This window comes from Sinocyclocheilus grahami, unplaced genomic scaffold (assembly GCF_001515645.1).
Source record: "Sinocyclocheilus grahami isolate Dianchi unplaced genomic scaffold, SAMN03320097.WGS_v1.1 scaffold36.1, whole genome shotgun sequence".
NCBI classification, from domain to species: Eukaryota; Metazoa; Chordata; class Actinopteri; order Cypriniformes; family Cyprinidae; genus Sinocyclocheilus; species Sinocyclocheilus grahami.
The window spans coordinates 2428003-2452044 of record NW_015505215.1 but is presented as its reverse complement, the minus strand read 5'-3'; the positions used below and the strand labels follow the sequence as shown (position 1 = coordinate 2452044).

General features: G+C 38.3%; 1 long non-coding RNA gene across 1 annotated transcript in view; it reads left to right on the top strand.

Moving 5' to 3' along the window:
* LOC107581565 (uncharacterized) overlaps nt 1–23723 on the top strand; it is a 52220-nt gene extending 28497 nt beyond the window's left edge. The window contains exon 2 of the long non-coding RNA XR_001608842.1: nt 23390–23723. This is a non-coding gene — a long non-coding RNA (uncharacterized lncRNA). The remainder of the gene's footprint in view (nt 1–23389) is intronic.
* The last annotated feature ends 319 nt before the right edge of the window (nt 23724–24042 follow it).

Sequence of the window (24042 nt, the reverse complement as noted above, 5' to 3'; positions counted from 1 at the left end):
TCCTGTGAGGGGTAGGTTTAGGGGTAGGGTTGGTGTAGGGCAATATAATATACAGTTTGTACAGTAGAAAAACCATTACGCCTATGGAGAGTCCCCATAAACCATAAAAACACACCTGTGTGTGTGTGTGTGTGTGTGTGTGTGTGTGTGTGTGTGTGTGTGAGAAATTATAAATAGAAATATACCATAAAAACTATTTATGTGTAAATACAAAAATGCATTAATGATAAATTAATTTATTATAAAATAAATTATTATTTATATATGGGCAAATTGTGTAATATCCAAGGTACACATTTCTAGTAATTGCGCAGGTAATTCTCATATTGTATTTTCAGATGGAATATTTTGTCCTCTCCCCAAATTTGGCACTACCGAAGCACAGTAATAATAATTTAATTAGAAGGGTTATATTAACCTATTAAGATTTGATTACATATACATTGTACATATTATTATTATATTTATTATTATATTATTATTATAATTAAAAGTTATTATTATAATATATTTTTCTGATACTTTATAACAGTATCTGATACTTTATATCTCAAAGATGCTAATCTGCACATGGTCAGCTAGCACAGTTCTGAACAGTTGTACACACATAAAAATTTTATTATATGGAATAACTCCCAAAAAAGTGTGCATAATTGCAGAAAAAAGGTGTTCAGTAGTGATGTTCCTTAAAGTTACACACAGATTTTTCAGACTTTTGAACACCTTTACCTTAAAATGATGAAACCTATCTACTCACACATTGTAGCTATGAGATATATATATATATATACACAATGATAATATAAGTTTTATACATATGCATGTGTGTATGGTGACCGTGATTTCACCAAGTACAACATGTTTCTGGATCAACATCCTTGTTGATCCTGGAACAACATTCCTATCAACCAGTCATAATTGAGGGATAACTTTTTAGCTATCAGTTCACACTGTTTTTAGGAATAAATTATGGGTAGGCTTAGTTTTAGGGGTAGGGGTAGGGATTGGGTTAAGTCTATATTTTTTGACAGTTATGTTGATCCAGGATCAACAAAAGATGTTGATCCAGGAACATGTCTTACTTGGCAAAATCACGGCGACCATGTGTGTATATGTACAGTTGTTCCAACCAAGACCACTGTACCACTCTAGCTTACTCTTGAAACATGGCATCGCAGTACTGCTAGTTTCGGCTTTTATATGATCAATTTCTTGCAATGTTCCTCATTTGTAAATCGCTTTGGACTAAAGCGCCTGCTAAATGATTAAATGTAAATCCAAAGTTGAATGCTTGGTGCTTCATGTTTGTTTGTGGGCAGGTTATGTGGTAATGTAGTCAGTTACATCATCGTTTGGCTTTCAGGTTCTGAGAGAGATTCACAATTACCCTGCTTAAGCACCGACTCCAGCACAAGCACCCGCACCATTTCGGTGGAAAGAGGGTAACAGTTGGCGCCCCCTAACCTCTTGGTTCAGGCTGCTTGGTGGGTTTCACACCTTGCTTTAGGAAGCTCTTTGGACTTTTTAAAAGCTTATTCAGGGAGCCAGAGAGTGTGTGTTCATTCTGTGATGTGTGTGTGTTGTAGTTGGCAGACAGTAGGTGTCAGGGCATGGAGAGGCAGGGGCAGAGGTACACTATTAAATAAATAAGTGGTGCTGGGGCAGGCAGGTCCTCTGGCTGGGGGCCAGTCAGGTAATTTTCCCCTCAGTGAAGTGAGGTTGGGCATTTTCGAGAAAGAAAGGGAGAAAGAAAAAGAGAGGGCCTGCCGGCAGCCGGCCTGTCTGTCTGTGCATTCTGCTGCTCGCTGCATACCAGGGGCACCATTTCCCGCCTGGAGACAGACAAGCTCGAGGATCTGATTGGCCGACCGCCAGAGTGTGCTCACAAAGGCTCCTTTGACTGCAGGTCAGTTGGTTAACCAAGCAGTGGAGAGGGAAAGAAACCCCTCTTAGCCAGTCTGCATCCCCTTTTTTCACTTCTTTTTCTTCTCTTTCAGACCCTCTCACTAAATGGGGCATCTGTGCATTTGGCAGAGAGCAACGAGGTAGTATTTGTACCTGTTGGTTGCGCAGACATTTTTACTTGTGTGTTAGAGGGAGTAAGCGCTGTTTAAGCCCCGTGTGTTTAGAAGTCTTTGGCTGCTTGAGAGCAAACAGCAGGGTCGAACCGTGGTTTGTACAGGGGTGAAGGGTCACGGATGAACTTGACCTTGTGTGGAGTTACACGGCAATTTAAAAGGATGGCCAGTATTCAAAGTATTTTAGGCAGTATTTTATTCGCCTCAAATAAAATAGATCTATCTATCTATCTACTGGGGTGGAACGATACATGTATTCGTACCGAACCATCACGGTATGGACATCTCGGTTCAGTGCATGAGGCCTTACAAACGAATACAGGCAATTCACCCCCAATCCAGAAGGGGGCACCCGCAGCAATGCAACGCTGTTTGACAACCGGCCGCCAGCAGAAGAACAGCGAATGCCATGAGTTGCGCACTTAAAGGGGTCATCGGATGCTCATTTTTCACAAGTTGATATGATTCTTTAGGGTCTTAATTAAAAGTATATAACATACTTTGGTTAAAATTTCTCAATGTTAGTGTAAAAAACACCTTTTTAAACCTGTCAAAATCAGCTCTGTTTTTATCAAGTCATTATAGTCCATGTTGCTTTAAATGTTAATGAGCTCTGCTGGCCCCGCCCCTCTCTTCAGAGCTGCTCTCAGAGAGACTGTTTACTTTAGCCGCGTTCATCGTGAAACTTGCTAATTAGCGCATTATTAGGAAAGGTGATTTGCAAAGATTCATAAAAAAACCTTATACCCACTTCTTCTATAGATGAGGCTGGATCACGAATGATTCGAGTGAACATAGATGCATTTAGGCTGATCGGGAGTGGCGCATTCACTTCAAAGCGAAAGTAACGTTAATCCTCTGCGTCTTCAGCAGCTCAGATGGATGTGTGTGTGTTGTAGTTGGCAGACAGTAGGTGTCAGGGCATGGAGAGGCAGGGGCAGAGGTACACTATTAAATAAATAAGTGGTGCTGGGGCAGGCAGGTCCTCTGGCTGGGGGCCAGTCAGGTAATTTTCCCCTCAGTGAAGTGAGGTTGGGCATTTTCGAGAGAGAGGGAGAAAGAAAAAGAGAGGGCCTGCCGGCAGCCGGCCTGTCTGTCTGTGCATTCTGCTGCTCGCTGCATACCAGGGGCACCATTTCCCGCCTGGAGACAGACAAGCTCGAGGATCTGATTGGCCGACCGCCAGAGTGTGCTCACAAAGGCTCCTTTGACTGCAGGTCAGTTGGTTAACCAAGCAGTGGAGAGGGAAAGAAACCCCTCTTAGCCAGTCTGCATCCCCTTTTTTCACTTCTTTTTCTTCTCTTTCAGACCCTCTCACTAAATGGGGCATCTGTGCATTTGGCAGAGAGCAACGAGGTAGTATTTGTACCTGTTGGTTGCGCAGACATTTTTACTTGTGTGTTAGAGGGAGTAAGCGCTGTTTAAGCCCCGTGTGTTTAGAAGTCTTTGGCTGCTTGAGAGCAAACAGCAGGGTCGAACCGTGGTTTGTACAGGGGTGAAGGGTCACGGATGAACTTGACCTTGTGTGGAGTTACACGGCAATTTAAAAGGATGGCCAGTATTCAAAGTATTTTAGGCAGTATTTTATTCGCCTCAAATAAAATAGATCTATCTATCTATCTACTGGGGTGGAACGATACATGTATTCGTACCGAACCATCACGGTATGGACATCTCGGTTCAGTGCATGAGGCCTTACAAACGAATACAGGCAATTCACCCCCAATCCAGAAGGGGGCACCCGCAGCAATGCAACGCTGTTTGACAACCGGCCGCCAGCAGAAGAACAGCGAATGCCATGAGTTGCGCACTTAAAGGGGTCATCGGATGCTCATTTTTCACAAGTTGATATGATTCTTTAGGGTCTTAATTAAAAGTATATAACATACTTTGGTTAAAATTTCTCAATGTTAGTGTAAAAAACACCTTTTTAAACCTGTCAAAATCAGCTCTGTTTTTATCAAGTCATTATAGTCCATGTTGCTTTAAATGTTAATGAGCTCTGCTGGCCCCGCCCCTCTCTTCAGAGCTGCTCTCAGAGAGACTGTTTACTTTAGCCGCGTTCATCGTGAAACTTGCTAATTAGCGCATTATTAGGAAAGGTGATTTGCAAAGATTCATAAAAAAAACCTTATACCCACTTCTTCTATAGATGAGGCTGGATCACGAATGATTCGAGTGAACACAGATGCATTTAGGCTGATCGGGAGTGGCGCATTCACTTCAAAGCGAAAGTAACGTTAATCCTCTGCGTCTTCAGCAGCTCAGATGGTGGGAGTAAATGACGATTGCTATATTCATTATTACATCCAACAATAAAGCACCTCAATCGCTTAATCGGAGACATCTTGTCTTCCCCTGCATCAGAGTCAACACAATGGCGGACTGATGACAGCTCATTCAGGGTGGGTCTAAGGTAAGATACCAGTCCAGTCTGTGCTGAAACACTACTGTCAATCAAACTATTGTGGGAGGGGCCTGTACAGAACTACGTCATTCTGACAGGACTCTCAGAACAGCCTGGTTTGAGAAAGGGGATTTTAAAATAGGGATTTTAAAAAAAAACACTGGATGGATTTTTATAATTATAGGATGGACATCTCGGTTCAGTGCATGAGGCCTTACAAACGAATACAGGCAATTCACCCCCAATCCAGAAGGGGGCACCCGCAGCAATGCAACGCTGTTTGATAACCGGATGTGTGCACACACTTCCAACATACATTTATGTTCAAACAACTTGAAAATTGAATTTTGCATCCGATGACCCCTTTAAAAAAAACAAAGCCCACTAGACAGTGACCATGCACTGATTCTGAATGCGTCTCTCACAGACTGACAAAGGAGTATACTTTCCTACCTCTCTCATTCGGCACAAATCCAAATATTCCATAATATTTCCATATTTGTGATGTAACCTATCTGAATGCTAAACTATTATTTATTATGTAAATTATAGGCTTTGTACTTCAGTCGCGCTCCATCTGTGACACAGAGACGGGCGCGCTGATGTTTGGTTCACTGTATTTTATTTTGATAATGTACCAACTGCACTGTCAAGTTAGCAATACTGGAACTGGTGTGTGTGTGTGTGTGTGTGTGTGTGTGTGTGTGTGTGTGTGTGTGCCTTCAACTGTTTCCTTATACCAGCAGAATCAACTTTAAACACTTATTGTCTTATTAATAATGCATCACTGTATAAAGGTCTGCTTTTATTTGTGTACACTCACAATGAAAACAAAACATTGTGCTTTTGTAAAAGAAAGAAAACAAATAGGATGTCGCTTTCTGCCATTTGAGTTTCCTTTCTGTGAACAAATTAAGAGTGTCAAAAATTTACTGAAACTCTGCATATATAGGCTACGTTACGTGTCGCACTGTATTTTTTCTCTTGTTTATCTGTAAACTAAATCAAATATATTTCAAGAGTTTATTCCTTGTATGTTTATATTTACTGCAGATTTTATAAATATAACTTTTTTTTTTTTGTACTACTGTCTGTTCAATATAAATAAAAAGAAACCGATCATAGTAGATTTGTATTTTTTTCCTGTTGTACCGAAATCGTATCGAACCGTGACCCCCGAACCGAGGTACGTACCGAATCGTGACATCTGTGTACCGTTCCACCCCTACTATCTATCTATCTATCTGTCTATCTGTCTGCAGTCTGTCTATTCTATCTACCGTTCTGTATGATGTTCTATCATTCTATCGTCTCTCTATTGTCTGTCATTCTATGATTATATCGTAACGTTTTATCATTCCGTCATTCTATTTGTCATTCTTTCTTCCTGTCGTTCTATCTGTCTATTGTTCTGTCATTCCATCTATCGTTCTAGGTTAGGGTGTAATTTTTCTATCTATCTATCTGTCTGTCTGTTCTTTCTATCTACCGTTTTATATGTTGTTCTACCATTCTATCGTCTGTCTGTCATTCTATGATTATATCATATCGTTTTATCATTCTGTCGTTCTGTCTGTCATCCTGTCGTTCTGTCATTCCATCTGTCATTCTAGGTTAGGGTGTTTTATTATAAATTTTCATCTATCTATCTATCTATCTGTCTATCGATCTAGATTTAAACTAATAAGTGAGTGACGTGACATGACATGTGGCCAAGTATGGTTACCCATACTTGGAATTAGTGCGCTGCGTTTAACCCATCCTAAGTGCGCACACACAGCAGTGAACACACACACACCGTAAACACACACCCGGAGCAGTGGGCAGCCATTTATGCTGTGGCAGTTGGAGGTTCGGTGCCTTGCTCAAGGGCACCTCAATCGTGGTATTGAAGGTGGGAGAGAGCGCTGTACATTCACTCCCCCCACCTACAATTCCTGCCGGTATGAGACTCGAACTCGCAACATTTGGGTTACGAGTCCGACTGTCTAACCGTTAGGCCACGACTTCCCCATGTTAATCCAGATGTTAAAGCAACGCCGTCTTCAGGAAAGGAGGAAGCATGGCAGGAACAGCTGATCCACTGTACCCACCTATCACATCTGACAAACTCGCCTGCTCAAGTGTAAAGCTGCCGTACTCAGTCTCTCTCATTTACTCTCTTATGCAAGCTCTGCTTCTCTCTCCCATGTGTAAAAGGCACTTTGCATATGTTTGATGCTTTAAATGCTGCATTGTTAGCAGCCATTGCTTAGCCCCTGTGTGACCTGAGAGCCGTGGGTGTGTTTGATCACGGGGCACAAGTTGTAATGCAACTAAACAGTATTCTTTAAGCCAGCAGAACAGAGGTTATCCACAGAGCCCACAGCTGCCAAGGAATAATTACAATATAGGACGGTCAGCGTACGGATATGCAATCGGTTTGCCTTCAGCATCACAATTATTAGCGTGCTGTATGTTCCCAAGGAATTCGTCCAAGCCTTTCTCCGATCCTGTGTTATTTCTTGCATTGAGTTAGAGGTGTTCATTGAGTACCATTGAGTAGCCCATATGCCCCACCCACAACGGTCACACATGACCTTCTGATATTCCCTGATCCACATTTGACTGATTTGAGTTGATTGGCTGAACTTAAATTGATGTGGGAAAAGTCATGTGCATGACTTCGGATTTTTCTCATTTCATAGTCAACTTTTCAGCATTTTTATTTATTTATTTATTTTTTGTGTAATGTATTTATTTACTTGCTTATTTACTAACTTTATGTAATGAACCTTTTGAGTATTTTTAAAAGTTTTTTATTTGATTTATTTATATATTTATTTTTGTTGTTGTTTTTAATGTTGTTTTAATTTAATTGTTTTTATTAAATTTTTATATTTCAAAATTGGAATTTGTTTAATGTTTTATTTTTTTATTTTATTTATTTATTTATTTATTTTGATAGATGTTTGTGGATAGACAAATAAGTTTTCATGGTACAAGTCACAATGTAGGGGAGTGTTTTTGTGTTGTTTTTAGGTGTGTGTGTGTTCTTCTCCTCCTCTTCAGTCTGCCTGAGATACTACAGGGAATAGATGTGTGCAGAGTACATATTCAGGAAAGTGCCCATGTAAGCTAAAAGATCCTGGACAGCAGGGCACTGAGAAAACGACAGAAAAAAAGAGAGAGAAGTGGAAAAACAACAACTGCACAAACAAGGCTGTAGTTGGTGTTTGTTTCACTGTGGCTACCATGTTTTTTCACTGACACGCCCCCAAATATCACTACAATTGATTTTGAATTTAAACAAATCTTTAATCCTAAGTATTGCATTTCACCCTGCAGTTTTATGTTACAGACATGAGTTATACCTACGGGCCTTGGTAAGGAGAGGTGTGCTTTTACTTTTCTAAGCAATCAGACTTACTAACGGTGCGTTCAAGTAATGTAGGAAAGATTGTATTTATCAACTGAATGCACATGAATGTAATTACTAATGGGAAACTCTTTGAACCCTGAAAACATGGTGGACGCAATGGATGTCATGTACAATTGTGCAATTATGAACAGACAGCAATTCAGTTCATAGAACCCATGTAAACTGAATAAAAACCTAAAAAAGCAAAAGCACACCCTTTATTCATCAGTTTGTAGAAGCGTAATTTAAAAAATACCTTACTCTAGTCAAATCACTAAACTTGTAAATATGAACGTCCCTTTCCTTCCGGTAGATGATGAAATGGGCAAGATTGATAAGATAAGAAAACGGGCAAGATTTGATTCAGTTGATAAATACGAGCTGGTAGTCTCATGGGCGGTGTTCCATCATATAGCTCAGTTGGTCTTTGGTTGACTTGAATTTGTGTCCTGGCCTTCCACTTCGTCCTCTGTCCTCTCTCCAACTATACTATCTAAAATAAAAGCAAAAATACCAAAAAAAATCCCATAGACTAGACTGAAACAGGACTATAACTAGTGCCTAGAATGTCGTACAGACCTGGGTTAGTCTCTTTTGACTTGACCTAGTTAGTAACCACCCAAAAACTTAATAGTAACCACTGGAAACCTCTCTAACATCATGGCACCTCTCTCATTTTCTTCAAAAAATTTAATTAAATTGTTGATCCTTTGCAATCTCCAGATGTTTCAAACTTCCGTCTGTTTTTCAGGTGTCTTTGGTTATTTATTTACTTATTTATTTATTTTTTGACCTTGCAGCGGCATAAGTCAAGGGCTTTGCTTCTCCTATTAATGTTATTTTTCCCCATCTCGCCATTGGTGCAACCTCATCCTCATGCAGTCAGAATCGCCCGAGGATAGAAGTGGGAACACAACAACAGCTTCAAGGCTGAAGTTTGTGTTTATTTGAGAGAGAAGGTGCCGGAAAGGTCTGTCACTGCTCTCCACTCGCTTTCCCTGCTTTACAGCTAGTTCATTAACCACACTTGTGTCATCATTCCAGGTGCCCTTGCTTAGAAATCTGGTGTCACATGTTTTGTTTTTCGGAGATACATCTTGGACACTAAGATGCTCCTCTCTGTGACTCTGCTGACATAGCATGGCAAGGACAGCTGAAGCATTGAGCTGATTAAGTGCTGTTTTCTAAAAGCTTTTATCCTCTGGATAGGAATTTGAAAGGCTCCCTCTCAAAAGCATAACCTGTTTTGTATACCCTCCAACCCATTTTGATTGTATCCTTGTCTTTTCAAGTTCCTCTCCATCTCTGGCCACACATGATGGTCTCTGCGCTCGGCTCTAAAGACATACAATGCCATGGTTATGTATTTTACATGGTACTGATTTCCTGTTAGTGTGAGTTCACACTGCAGGCCTTTGTCAGGTTTCTTATTGAAACTGATGCTCAGTATCAAATCAGTAGCTATTTGAGATCAAGGCTGCAAAAGCAAGCTAGAGGAAATTTGTGCTGTTTTGTATCATCCTCTGTTTTTTCTCATCTTTTTTCAGTGTCAACATACTAACAAATAGGCCCACATGTGATTATGTTTGCCCACTTGTGTGGATGACACTGTGTCAGTTTCATCAACAGCACTCTGTGTGCTTCACATTCACACAAAACATATTCTGTATTTCTCAAACTGCATCCAAGTACACAAATCCAAATGGCAATGATTCAATAATAAAGCTACTTTACTCACATTTTATGGATTTAATCTTACATGTTCAGGGCTCAGCATGTAAGGCTTTGTTCTGCTTTCCTGGTCAGGCCAGTATCTACTTGCCTAATTAAAATGTATAATTTTATGTTTGCATTAATTAAACAATATTTTGTTTATTATTTCATATTTATTTATATTTATTATTTCATATTTATTAAGGTGTGGTCACATTAACGTTTTACCGATCGGTTTTACCGATAAAAAAAGGTCAATAGTGTAGCGACGTATGAAGCACAGTTCACACAGTAGTTACTTTCAAACAAAGCAGCTCACTAATAGTCAACGCAGTGAAACCATGTGAACAACTTGGAGCTGCTGCAAAATCTGTGTGGATTCTTATTGAAATTACTCTATTTCGAACTTGAAAATTCACCAAAAACTGTAAATGTGACTGCATGTAATGCATGTATATGATAAGAAAATCTAAGATATGTAGCGCTGACAGAATAGGACTGTTAACTTTTCTGTTAACTGCCCCGAAACTCTCACAGTGGCCCAGTGGTCCATTCTTATTGTTGACTCCTGATATGTGGGAGTTGTTTTTGTCAGTTCTTCATCATGTGCTCATATATGGGTGCTACAACGTATTCAAAACTACAACGAATGACTCGTTTGGACTACAATGGATATTTTCCGGGATTTGTGATATCACAAATATCGACGAATGGGACGAGAGTCACGAGACCTGGTTGAGCTGCACTAGAGAAGGCAACTAGTGTTATCACTATGTCGGAGACACGCTAGCTTTCCCAAGGCAGACAAACTTAGAGTGGTTACAATCATCCGGGTTTAAATCGTGCTCAAATTGATTTGATATTGACGCAATATTTACACTGAAGCTGGCAGGCAGCTATGGTAAGGGGCATGACATTTCCCAACCAGGCGCCAAGTGGTGCCAATCACAACACACACTGGCCCAGCTAACCAATCACAGCACATTTCGTATTTCAGAAGGCGGGCCTTCATTTGATACAGGAACTATTCGAGCCGTTCATGCCAGACGAGGGAGAGAGGTGTTGTAATAATGTAAAATATGTGAAGAATAATGTGTTTTTCGAACAACCCAGTATGAGTGCCTGTTCTAGTACACCCCCAAAACAAAATCAAGACTTTGTAAAAGAGCATAATAGGACCCCTTTAAAATGTCATATTGAATAATTGTATTAACATATTCAAGCATGTACTGTATCATTTATCACATTTACACGTTAACTTTGACAGCCATAAAATAAACATTTGGTTTTTACATCCGTACTCTAAATGATTGCTTTGCTGCAGTATGTGTATCACTGGACTTGTAGAGCATAACACGGGGTGATTCTGTTTTCTCTTAAGTTTCTTGCATTGAGTGCTGGGAAATCAGGATTAATAGTGGTATGCTGACTGCTGCCTTGGCACATTTACCCATGACATGGACTCTTGTCATAATATTTACTGCCTTCTTATTGGCTGCTGTGAGGCACAGGCATGCCCTCATTGAGAAAGTTCCTGAGATATACAGTAATCCTCTACCTCGTTTTTGACATCAACACCCTCATTCTAACTAGAGATAGAGAAAAGAAGAAAAAGGGAAAGGCAAAGATAAGTGAAGAATGATGAAATTGAGAAATTCCAGAGTTTTATAGAATAAGAGAAAGTGGTGAGACAAAGTTATCAAATCTAGAGTGAAAGAACTGAAAAAGTTGGAAGAAGAAAGACATTCTGGTGCAAAACCTAGTGAGCTGCCTACCTAGACTTCTTAAGCAGCATCCTAATTGAAATGGAACCTCATAAGTGAGTGACACTTTATACAGGCAGCCGCATAACAAAGTACAGAAGAGACTTGACTCCTAGTTGAATTCAATGAAGTTTGACATTAGCATGTTGCTAAGTTAACCACAGAATGTAATACAGGGTAAACACAAATATTGGCAAAAATTGAGGGCATCATGCAGCAAAATTTTTCGAGTGGGCACCAGTGACAGTCTTTAAATTAAATGAAATTATAATTAAAAATATATGACAATTAAGTAAAAAATACTTGTATATTATTATTACTACTATATAAAATACAGTAAAAACAGTATTATTGTAATATTGTGAACACACACACACATATGTATACATATATTAATAGTGTATGGAAATTCAAATGTATGAATTTCAATGCATGTAACTTATTTTATACAATATTTACTAAACAAATTATTTAAGAAAATTCTTGACACAAAAAACACAAAATTGGCCAGATGGTGAGTATATATTTTTTGGCTAATGTTTCAATATTAAAATGGCAACATTTTGGCCAATTTATTGGTTTGACCAATACATCAATCATCAAAACAAAACTGTGCCATTGCCATAAATCTCAAAATAACTCTTCAGTCCAGTTCTTACTGACAGCCGCTAGTTCCATCACGTTTGCTAATGCTGACTCCCTTTATGTCACTCTGAAAGAGACTGCAAAGAATGCTATTGCTTGTTTTTATTACATCTAAAACTCTGAGCTATTGACAGGTGATGCCGATTTGACATGTACAGTACAGTAAGGCAGCTGAGAAGCCCTGCTAAAACATTTATCTTTCTTAGTGTGAGATCACACACTCCAACACAGGATCAGTACTACAGGCCTCCCTCCACCATACTAACACACATAGAGCATCATGTCCATCAGTCAGACCATTAGTGAACACATTGATTCTGCTGACTCTCCTCCCACTTTCACTTCTTTTGTTTCTGTCTTGCTCCAGTGAAGTACAATACCTGGTTAAGAAAATACAGACAACCTCACACAGTCTGTGATTCTTTTTGTCAGCTTGAAAAAACACACACTAATGTAAGTTAATCTTACAAATATGATTAGTGACCAAGAAATAGAGTATTTCTTATACATTATATATTGTACTGTTGTAAATGTTTCAGAATCCTGAAACTTGCTGTTTATTAAGAGGTTTAAATGATTAAAATGCAATTTTCAGTGTTTTGGATGTGTCTGTTTTGAGTTTGTGTGTGTGTGTGCTTGCTGGGAGATGTCTGTGTATTGTAAAAGGTGTGTGTGTGTGTGTGTGTGTGTGTGTGTGTGGTGCTAGGGGTTTTAGAATGGGGTAAACTTCCGTCACCTACCTCCCCCCGCACACCCAGGCGTAGAGGTGTACCACTGCCCTCATTAGGGCTACTAATAAGGGGAACCCGACACACACAGAGCATCGTGTCCATCAGTCAGACCATTAGTGAACACATTGATCCTGCTGACTCTCCTCCCACTTTCACTTCTTTTGTTTCTGTCTTGCTCCAGTGAAGTACAATACCTGGTTAAGAAAATACAGACAACCTCACACAGTCTGTGATTCTTTTTGTCAGCTTGAAAAAACACACACACTAATGTAAGTTAATCTTACAAATATGATTAGTGACCAAGAAATAGAGTATTTCTTATACATTATATATTGTACTGTTGTAAATGTTTCAGAATCCTGAAACTTGCTGTTTATTAAGAGGTTTAAATGATTAAAATGCAATTTTCAGTGTTTTGGATGTGTCTGTTTTGAGTTTGTGTGTGTGTGTGCTTGCTGGGAGATGTCTGTGTATTGTAAAAGGTGTGTGTGTGTGTGTGTGTTTGTGTGTGTGTGGTGCTAGGGGTTTTAGAATGGGGTAAACTTCCGTCACCTACCTCCCCCCGCACACCCAGGCGTAGAGGTGTACCACTGCCCTCATTAGGGCTACTAATAAGGGGAACTGAGAGTGTAAGAGAGAAAGAGAAAAAAAATGTGGGAAAGAATGGGAAAAAGGTTTTAAATTTTAATAATGCGGGTACGATTTTGTAAATCTTTCCTGACAGAAAACTCCTCATTATTTTCATCTGTCTCGGTCTCCTCTACCTGCTCGACTGATAAATGGGCTCTTCGTAGCATGAACTCGCTCTCTCTCTCTCTCTCTCTCTCTCTCTCTCTCTCTCTCTCTCACACACACACACACACACACACAGTCGTTCATTCTTTGGCGTAGTGCGTTTGAGGTTAGACTTATGTTTTTAACCCAATTGACTCAGTTTAATTTTGTCTGCTAGTTTTGGAAGGAGTTATTTTGGCAGTGCTTGCACACATAGTGCTCGGTTTGTGTGCTTCACAGTGAGAAAGTCACAGTGTAGGTTCTCAGCTGTAGGGCCTCGAATTGAAGGGGGACTTGAGGGTCTGAGGCCCCCCATACAAACAACAAAATAATAATAATTGAGGAGTTTGTCTTATTTCATGACATTAAAAAAGGAAAAAAGATATGAAAACTGTAGATTCCTGCTGACAAAACATGATTTTTTTCCCCTTTATCCAGCTTTTTAGTGATTTAAAACTTATTTTTGAGAGTCTACAGAATGGGAAAAATGCAGTGGATCATTGTCTTCTCATGATAATGTAAAGTGTAAAGTAAATATTCAGTATTGTTCAAAGGTTTGGGGTCAGTAAGATTTTTTTTTTTTTTAAGAAATTTATACTTTTATTCAGCAAGAAAGCATTTAATTGATCAAAAGTCTTAAAGAATTTAATAATGTTACAAAAAAATGTATCACAGTCTCCACAAATAATATTATGCAGCACAACTGTTTTCAGCAGTGAAAATAATAGGAAATGTTTCTTAAGCAACAAACTAGCTTATTAGAATGATTTCTGAAGTATTGTGACACTGAAGACTGGAGTAATGGCTGCTAAAAATTCATCTTTGCCATCACAGAAATAAATTGCATTTTAAAATATATATATATATTTTAAAAAAGTATTGTAGTAATACATTGTGTACTGTATTGTAGTAATACATTGTGTACACTCATGGATAACTGTGAGTGTGTTACCGTTTTTACTGTATTTTTGAAAAACAAAATGCAGTGAGCATCAGACACACAAACATTTACAAAATTACTGACCCCAAATTAATTTAAGATTATTAATAGACTTAAATTGCTATTTGTACAGTGTACTATTAATATTATGCAGCAGTTGTAGTTAGTGTGCGATTAGGTTTGGCTGAAGCAAATGGGTTCCTCACAATTTTGAGGTCAATATAATCAAGACAGTAAAAATCACTAACTAAAGTGAAACCAAATGTGATCTAGCAGTGTTGAAGTTTGACTTGGTTCATTAAAAAAAGCATAAATTCATTTATTCCAGCATGGGAATTGAATTCAAATCATTCTGTGTAGAATCTTGGGCCCAACTAAACAGGATACATTTCTATTGGTACATGAGATTATGCTATCAATTTAAAAAGTGTGAATTCTTGAAGTGTTTTAATATTTAATATAATGCGGGTACGATTTTGTAAATCTTTCCTGACAGAAAACTCCTCATTATTTTCATCTGTCTCGGTCTCCTCTACCTGCTCGACTGATAAATGGGCTCTTCGTAGCATGAACTCGCTCTCTCTCTCTCTCTCTCTCTCTCTCTCTCTCTCTCTCTCTCTCTCTCACAACCACCCTCACACACACACACACACACACACACTCACAGCAGATGAAAACACAACTTCATACATCTCTGTGGTGTCACAGGGAGCACATAACAGAGATTGCATTTGAGGTTAGACTTATGTTTTTAACCCAATTGACTCAGTTTAATTTTGTCTGCTAGTTTTGGAAGGAGTTATTTTGGCAGTGCTTGCACACATAGTGCTCGGTTTGTGTGCTTCACAGTGAGAAAGTCACAGTGTAGGTTCTCAGCTGTAGGGCCTCGAATTGAAGGGGGACTTGAGGGTCTGAGGCCCCCCATACAAACAACAAAATAATAATAATTGAGGAGTTTGTCTTATTTCATGACATTAAAAAAGGAAAAAAGATATGAAAACTGTAGATTCCTGCTGACAAAACATGATTTTTTTCCCCTTTATCCAGCTTTTTAGTGATTTAAAACTTATTTTTGAGAGTCTACAGAATGGGAAAAATGCAGTGGATCATTGTCTTCTCATGATAATGTAAAGTGTAAAGTAAATATGCAGTATTGTTCAAAGGTTTGGGGTCAGTAAGATTTTTTTTTTTTTTAAGAAATTTATACTTTTATTCAGCAAGAAAGCATTTAATTGATCAAAAGTCTTAAAGAATTTAATAATGTTACAAAAAAATGTATCACAGTCTCCACAAATAATATTATGCAGCACAACTGTTTTCAGCAGTGAAAATAATAGGAAATGTTTCTTAAGCAACAAACTAGCTTATTAGAATGATTTCTGAAGTATTGTGACACTGAAGACTGGAGTAATGGCTGCTAAAAATTCATCTTTGCCATCACAGAAATAAATTGCATTTTAAAATATATATATATATTTTAAAAAAGTATTGTAGTAATACATTGTGTACTGTATTGTAGTAATACATTGTGTACACTCATGGATAACTGTGAGTGTGTTACCGTTTTTACTGTATTTTTGAAAAACAAAATGCAGTGAGCATCAGACACACAAACATTTACAAAATTACTGACCCCAAATTAATTTAAGATTATTAATAGACTTAAATTGCTATTTGTACAGTGTACTATTAATATTATGCAGCAGTTGTAGTTAGTGTGCGATTAGGTTTGGCTGAAGCAAATGGGTTCCTCACAATTTTGAGGTCAATATAATCAAGACAGTAAAAATCACTAACTAAAGTGAAACCAAATGTGATCTAGCAGTGTTGAAGTTTGACTTGGTTCATTAAAAAAAGCATAAATTCATTTATTCCAGCATGGGAATTGAATTCAAATCATTCTGTGTAGAATCTTGGGCCCAACTAAACAGGATACATTTCTATTGGTACATGAGATTATGCTATCAATTTAAAAAGTGTGAATTCTTGAAGTGTTTTAATATTTAATATTAGTTGAGTAGGGATGTGTATCTTCTTCGGTATGAAGATTTTTACTTTATATACGCTACATTGAAGCAAACTTTATTTATTTGATTATACATGTACATTTTTGAACCTTTGGTTCTTTTTTCCAACCTAAGCTAAGAGAGAGAGACAGAAAAAGTGAATGTGTAAAAGAAGGTTTACCCTGAGCTATGAGCTGTGACAACATGAACAGGTCTCTTCCAGCCTCTGTCATGTGTTTGACAGAGAGGATGGATGCGGTTTGATGGGTCCTGCTCTGTTCTGTCCTGACATGGTTCAGCATGGGATAGAACCTCCATCAGACAGGCATCAGATGCAACTCTTCTCCTGCTCTTGCTGTCTCTGTTTCTGTCTCTGTCCTCCCTTTATATTAATGTGATTCAACCCAGGTGAGACTGGAGGTGGAGGAGCCAATAGATTAGCTACAGAAGTATGCAATGCCCATTTTTCCACAAACAGGGTGTTGCAGTTTCCAATCTTGTCCAGGTGTATCCAACGGAGAAAAGGCAGTTTTGAGGCAAAAAACAAACTTGATGTGTTGTGTGCTGCACCCCAGGAATCAGGAATGTCAGAGACGGGGAGTCAAGCTTTCAAAACAATAACATAAAATGTTATTTGAACTGTAAAGAAATATATTTTAAATATATAAAATAATACAGTAAACATATTTTAAAGAAAAAATGTTAACTATTTTTATTATAAAGTTTTTTTTATACACTACTGTTTAAAAGTCTCTTATGCTCACTAAGGCTGTGTTTATTTGATTAAAAATACAGTAAAACAATAATATTGTGTAATATTTTTCTGTTATTATTATTACTACAATTTTAATGTTATTATAATATATTCAATATATTATATTTCTATTTTCATATATTATTTTATAGTATTTTTTATAGAATTATATAATTTACAGCAATCATATATGTAAATAGAATACTATGAATTGTATTTATTATACTGTATATTTAACTAACTTCTGGCTATTATATCAATGATTACACTCACAAACTACATTGGATGTCAAAATGAGTTCTCAAAACTAGAAGCAAGGCTTGTAAACAAAGACAGCAATGTGACATGTTTGTTTGTGGACAGATTATTTAGTAAGAGCCAGCTGCATCATCATTTGGTTTTCAAGTCAGTGGAAATACAGGCTGGTTCTGAGAGTGGTGAAAAAAGTGTACAAATAGTCTGTTTTGGTACTTCTGTTCTTTGAGATTCATTCGTGGTTATTTTTAGTTGCGGTTGAAAGGGACTGCCACAGGGGAAGATTTTAAAGTTTACAGACAAAAGTTGCACTACATCAGTGAGTATATGAGCTCTCATACATGACAGGATAAATTACTTCCTCAAACATGTTCCTCTTATTATAACGGATCTCAGTGAAGCGATTCATGAACTTTCCAGTGTCTTTTTTAAGAGTGTAAGTCTGGTGGTGTTGGTCTGGGCCGTTGAAGTGAAGGAAGCGTGGCTGTTCTCTGTGATGACTGGGCCACTCACTCACTCGCTCTCCCTCTGTGTCTGGATGCGGGGCTGCCCGGGGCCTCTCCGCCCACCCTCAAGGGCCTGTCAGAGCAGCCTCACCAAAGGCAGATTAATCTACATTACTGCTAACAGCTCAGCCTGGCCCCTGAACCACTCACACCAACACACACACACTGTATTTAATCTCTTGCACTTCAGTCAAAAATCTACAGCTGAGCTTTTATTCAGAAAATTAAGGTTAGTCAAAGTTGATTCATGAGTTTAAAAGTCCATACATGAAGTCTTTTTTTGCTAAACCAAAAATTCTGTATAGAAAAAGCACTATGCCTCATGAGGTTGTGTTAACCAGTGTTGGGGGTAACGCATTACAAGTAACGCGAGTTACATAATCAGATTACTTTTTTCAAGTAACTAGTAAAGTAACGCATTACTTTTTAATTTACAAAAGAATATCTGAGTTACTTTTTCAAATAAGTAACGCAAGTTACTTTTTTTTCCAATTTATTGATTGACAGCTCTCCTGTCCCCATGTTGAGAGAAATCAGAAGATGTTACTGTAGTTCTAAAATAAATATGAATATGCATTAATTCACCTCGCTCACAAAAACACAGATTCAGTATTCCTCAAAATGAATAAAAATAATGCAACTCAGAATATGACGCAAACCTGCAATAATTAAATGTTAAACAACACAAATATCCTTTATGTATTTAATCCCATTCTATTAACCAATCTTTGCTTCTGAGCTTCGATGATCCAGTTAACCGTACTAATAAGCACAAATTACTCTAGACAAACATTTGTGTGTCTTTTTTTATTGCTGAAGTGTGTTGAACTTTCTTCTTCTGCATTCTACTGTACGGACGTAAAAACTTACTTTCCCTTCAGCCTGAGGCTTGTGAAAAGGCTTTTATATTCGCCAAAAATATAACTTTTTTATTTGAAAAACAAACAAGCAAGCCCTGTCCAGGTTTAAAAAGTAACGCAAAAGTAACATAATGCATTACTTTCCATAAAAAGTAACTAAGTAGCGTAATTAGTTACTTTTTAATGGAGTAACGCAATATTGTAATGCATTACTTTTAAAATTTACTTTCCCCAACACTGGTGTTAACATACCACAAGCAAGTAATATTACCCTTTTTACCATGGTAAAATTACTGTGCAGAAGAGCTTCAATTCACCCTTCACCGGGAGTTTGATTGACAGGCGATCTGACCAATCATAATGCCAAATCCGCCATTTTGTCTTACAAACAAACCAGACAGGAGTGTAGACAGTAGATTAACGTCAGTGGACTTGAACTGTGTATTGACGTCTTTCCATGGTTGAAACATCATATCTTCTGATGTTCATTCATGTTTATTCTGTGCTATAAATAGTAGTATATAGGGTTGGGCGATGTCTACCAAATTGGCATCGGACGATATCCACAGTGAAACATCGTGATGGATGATGACATCGGGGGGCAGGGTTAGGGGGTGTGCCCGAAGCGAGAATCCGTATGCAGAAAGGCACGGAAAACAAATAATGCGATCTATGGAGCCACTAAAGGGACATGGTTAGCGGTAGACTAGTACATGAAAGTTCACTTACCACATACACAGTAAAGAGAGATGACTCATAGAACAATGGCGAATGATTTGCATGTACTGAGCACCACTGGCAAATATCTAATCTTGTAAAATGTGTGGTAGGTACTGCCGCTCCGTAGTATAGAGTCCGTGTGATCGCAAATCTCGAAAGTGAAAGTAAAATGAGAGTGCACATTCGAAAGCGGTTTCAATGCCCTGCATATTAGTAGTGGCTCCCTGATGCCCGCAATTTAGTGTTATTAACCAACAAAATAATTGCGAGAGAAAGTATTGAAATATTTTTTTTTATCCTCCCATCTCGTAGGCTATTTATTCCCTTTAGGGGTTCCGTAGTACACTTAATTTCCTTTCCGAACACGGAATTGTGATGCGGTGGATTGCGGGGGGTAGGGGGGAGGGGGCCCATCTATCGGCCCAACCCTAATGTGTGGAAAGCTCAGATGTACAACATTTATATAAAATAGACTTTTTGTAGCAATTAAAAAATGTAATTATTTATGTAATATTAAGAATTCATAAAGTTTTACTTTAAAAAAGCTGTATGTAAATATGTTTTAAGATGCTGTCAGTATGTGAATATTGTATGCTTCAGAGTATATTAAAACATGTATGCATAAGCATTATGTACAGAATACTGTAAATCAGACTGGACTTACATTTTTTTATATCAAATAGCACAAACATCACTTTTTTTTGGCCAGTCAAATTCTGTCTGAATCAGGAGTAATGTTTAGGTTCAGTACTGAGAATCCACTGGAGACATCATCCTCTACCACGAGGATGGGCTTTCAGCGGCAGTCCACACCAGTAGTATCGATTAACTTTTGCAGTGCTCTTTCATTACAAAATGAATCTTATACAACATCTTCTCCATTGTTTCTTTTCCTCTTTCTTCCTGTCTCTTTATTTCTGAAAGCAGTCTATTGCTCCAGGCCTGAGCTTTTAAAAGCTCTCAAATCTGGAGCAGGAACACTCCAGCTGGGTCACGTTATTGTTGCACTTCTCATATTTCTAAAATCCCAAATACTGTCAGCATTAGATTAGCATGCTGGCCATAGGACAAGGGCAGTGGGATATAACTAATGTTTAATATAATGTGGATAATAGTTTAATATAAGAGTGGATATGATTATTTGGAGGATTTTTATTTGTTCAAACACTTTGGTTGATAATTAAGAGAAAGACTCTATTACTGATGTCGTTTTGAATTCTAATGAAGAAACTGTCATATAAAACTCGAAAGCGGTTTCAATGCCCTGCATATTAGTAGTGGCTCCCTGATGCCTGCAATTACCCAACGATATAATTGTGAGAGACATTTTTTTTATCCATCTCGTAGGCTATTTATTCCCTTTATGGGTTCCATAGTACACTTAATTTCCTTTCCGAACATGGAATTGGGATGCTGCGGAATGCGGGGGGTATGTGGGTGGGGGGGGGAGGGGGGGTCACGATGCCGGCTCAACATCATGATGTCTGCCAGCCATCGGCGATGGATGGATCGTCTATCGGCCCAACCCTAGTAGTAAATATGAAGAGACGATCAGTTCACATGCCGTTTAAACTGAGGCGCTACAGCGATCTGTCACGACACATTAAAGAGCCACAAAATGGTATTTGTTTACATTTCTTAAAAATGGACCAAATTTGAAAGCTGAGACTTCGTTTCATACCAGAAGTAACCTGCTCTGTCTTGTCTGTCAGCACGTTGACAGTCTTCTCTTGCTCTGCGGTGTATTTTTTACTGTGTGAGATTATGAAGTATGGCGTGAAAGTGCCATGGCTTGTTGGACGTAGCAACAGAAACTAAGGGCGAGGTGTTTTGTGGAAACACTGATACTTGTTTTTCTTCAGGATTCTTTGTTGAATAGAATATTCAAAAGAACAGCATTTATTTGAAATGGAATCTGTTGTAACATTATAAACGTTTACTGCCACTTTAGATCAATGTAATGTGTCCTTGCTGAAAGAAATCTTTAAATTCTTTAAAAAAAAAACTGACCCCTTTGAAGAGTGCCATACTTTATCTTAATATTGATTGACAGGAAGTTGCAAAATCATAAGGATCTTGATCTTGACATAAATTACCTCCAGTTGTAGTGAGCACAGAATCAGTACCATCCTGTAGCACACATTCTTTTTACAGACCCAAGAATTCCCATTCGTCCCTCTCCCACGGCTGTTTCCTCTCCCTTTGGGCACCAGCACATCTCTGAACATCATGAACAGTCTGTCCTCTTGCTCTGTTTATGTGTGTGTGTAAATAATGAATGCTACTTAAAGAGACATGTGGGAGATCTGGCTTTGCTAAACATGCTCTAAATAAATGTCCTCCTCCAAGCATGCACTCCCAATTATGAATTATGCCGGCCCAGCGTCCAATCAGAACACACCTTTTGTCAGTGTGGTGGAAAAGCCTCTGATGGTTTATCTTAACAAAATAAACATCTCAGAGCATAGATATAATATGAATACTAGTCAGTTTTGAGCAGCAGCATTGAGGTATGTGTTGTAATGCCATTTTGGTTTCTTCACTGTACATCTCTATATCTCTGTGTGTGTGCGTGTTGAATGGGGCGGAGTGCTGCTCGGCTGCAGTGGTGATGAATGGGTGTGTGTGAGTTATTCATCTCCTGCTTATAGGAGTGGACAGTGGTCCTGCTCTCTCCACATGTCAGCACATGGGATAATTCTGTCATTTATCAGGAATGACACAGGAGACAGAAACTTGCCCCGAGAGATCATCCCAGGGTCTCACCCCTACAACTCCCGCTCTCACCCTCACTGTACTTGTCCACACACCCACTTTGTACCACTTTGCCACTTTTCAAACAGTTTGTTTAGCTCTTTTTGGTACTTCTGAGTAGAGACAAACAGAATAACTTTTTCTGCATTTTGAGATTTGGGGAAAAAATAAAATTTTTTATTTGCTTTTTATCAAAGAATCCTGAAAAAATACATCATGCTTTCCACAAAATTATTAAGCAGCACAATTATTTGTAACATTAATAATAATAAGAAATGACCACCAAATCAGCATATTAGCATATTATCATGTGACACTGAAGATGGGTGCAATGGCTGCTGAAAATTCAGCTTTGCCATCACAGTAATAAATTACATTTAAAAAATATATTAAAAATAGAAAACAGTTATTTTAAGTTGTAATAATATTTCGCAATAGTTTTTACTGTATTTTTAATCAAATAAATGCAGCCTTGGTGAGGATAAGACACTTCTTTCTAAAACATAAAAAACAACAACAACAACAACAAAAAAAAAAAAAACCTGACCGACTTCAAACTTTTAGGTGGTAGTTTATATGTAATATGCATATCAATTCATTTTGAGACCTCGGGAAGAAATAAATGTGCAAATACTAAAATTTCAAATACTGTCCTGCAGGCACAAATTGCCTGTTTGGTTTGGTCATGTGACAATAGGAAAGTGGGTTTTATGGAGAAATCCATCAGTAAATATGTGAAATTTATTAGCTTGAGGAATGCCACAAGCCACACTTTTTACTTTCTGGAGAAAAATAAATGCTCTAAGCGTGTCTGCAGACAGATGGAGAGGAAAAAGGCAAAGTTGTCACACCGGGTGACATGTTTTGCACGAAAGTCTGTTTGTTATTTTTATTTTATGTTTTTAGAAGACACGTATGACTGAAGTGAAATGTGTTTATCGAGTTCAGTCAGAAAAATGCATGCGGGGCATGTACTCAATCACATGCATGCTAGTTTGTGTGAAAATGTTAAATGGGTAGTTTTTTACTATCGTCTAATCTTGTCTTCTCTTTCTCTCCATCTCTCCCTCTCCTCACCAACAGGATCATTCAAAATCGTATTCTGGTCTTCATCCTGGGCGCCATCATCCTCCTCACCATCGTCTTGGCCATCTATTTCAATTTGCGAGGACACTGATCTCCACTGACTGGCCCTATGCGTGCACGTGTGAGTGTGTACGAGCATGTGTGTATGATTAATAGTGACAAAAGTGTTGGGCTGGAGTAATTAGGACAAATTGTTCACATGAATCATTCCTGGTGGGCAGTGACAGGGGGCCTCTCCTCACTGCTCTCGAGTGGAGCGGGACCGTTATCACCCTCTCTCCCCTTATATTTATGCTACGTCCATTACTTTTAAAACTTACCGACCCATAGAGAAACCCAGCATGGATGTGTGGACACGAGGACCATGATGAGAACATCAGATGGATGAAAAATATGAAGACGAATATCAACGTATGTCAAAACCTGCTGTTTAATGTTTAGTTTTCTTTTTCTGTAGGCAGGAAAGGGGCATGAGAGTTAAAAGCTACTAGCAAAATCCCATCTTATCAGGTGTGTGTGTGTGTGTGTGTGTGTGTGTGTGTGTGTGTGTGTGTGTGTGTGTGTGTGTGTGTGTGTGTGTGAGTGTGTGAGTGTGTGAGTGTGTGAGTGTGAGTGTGTGTGAGTGAGTGAGTGAGTGAGTGAGTGAGTGA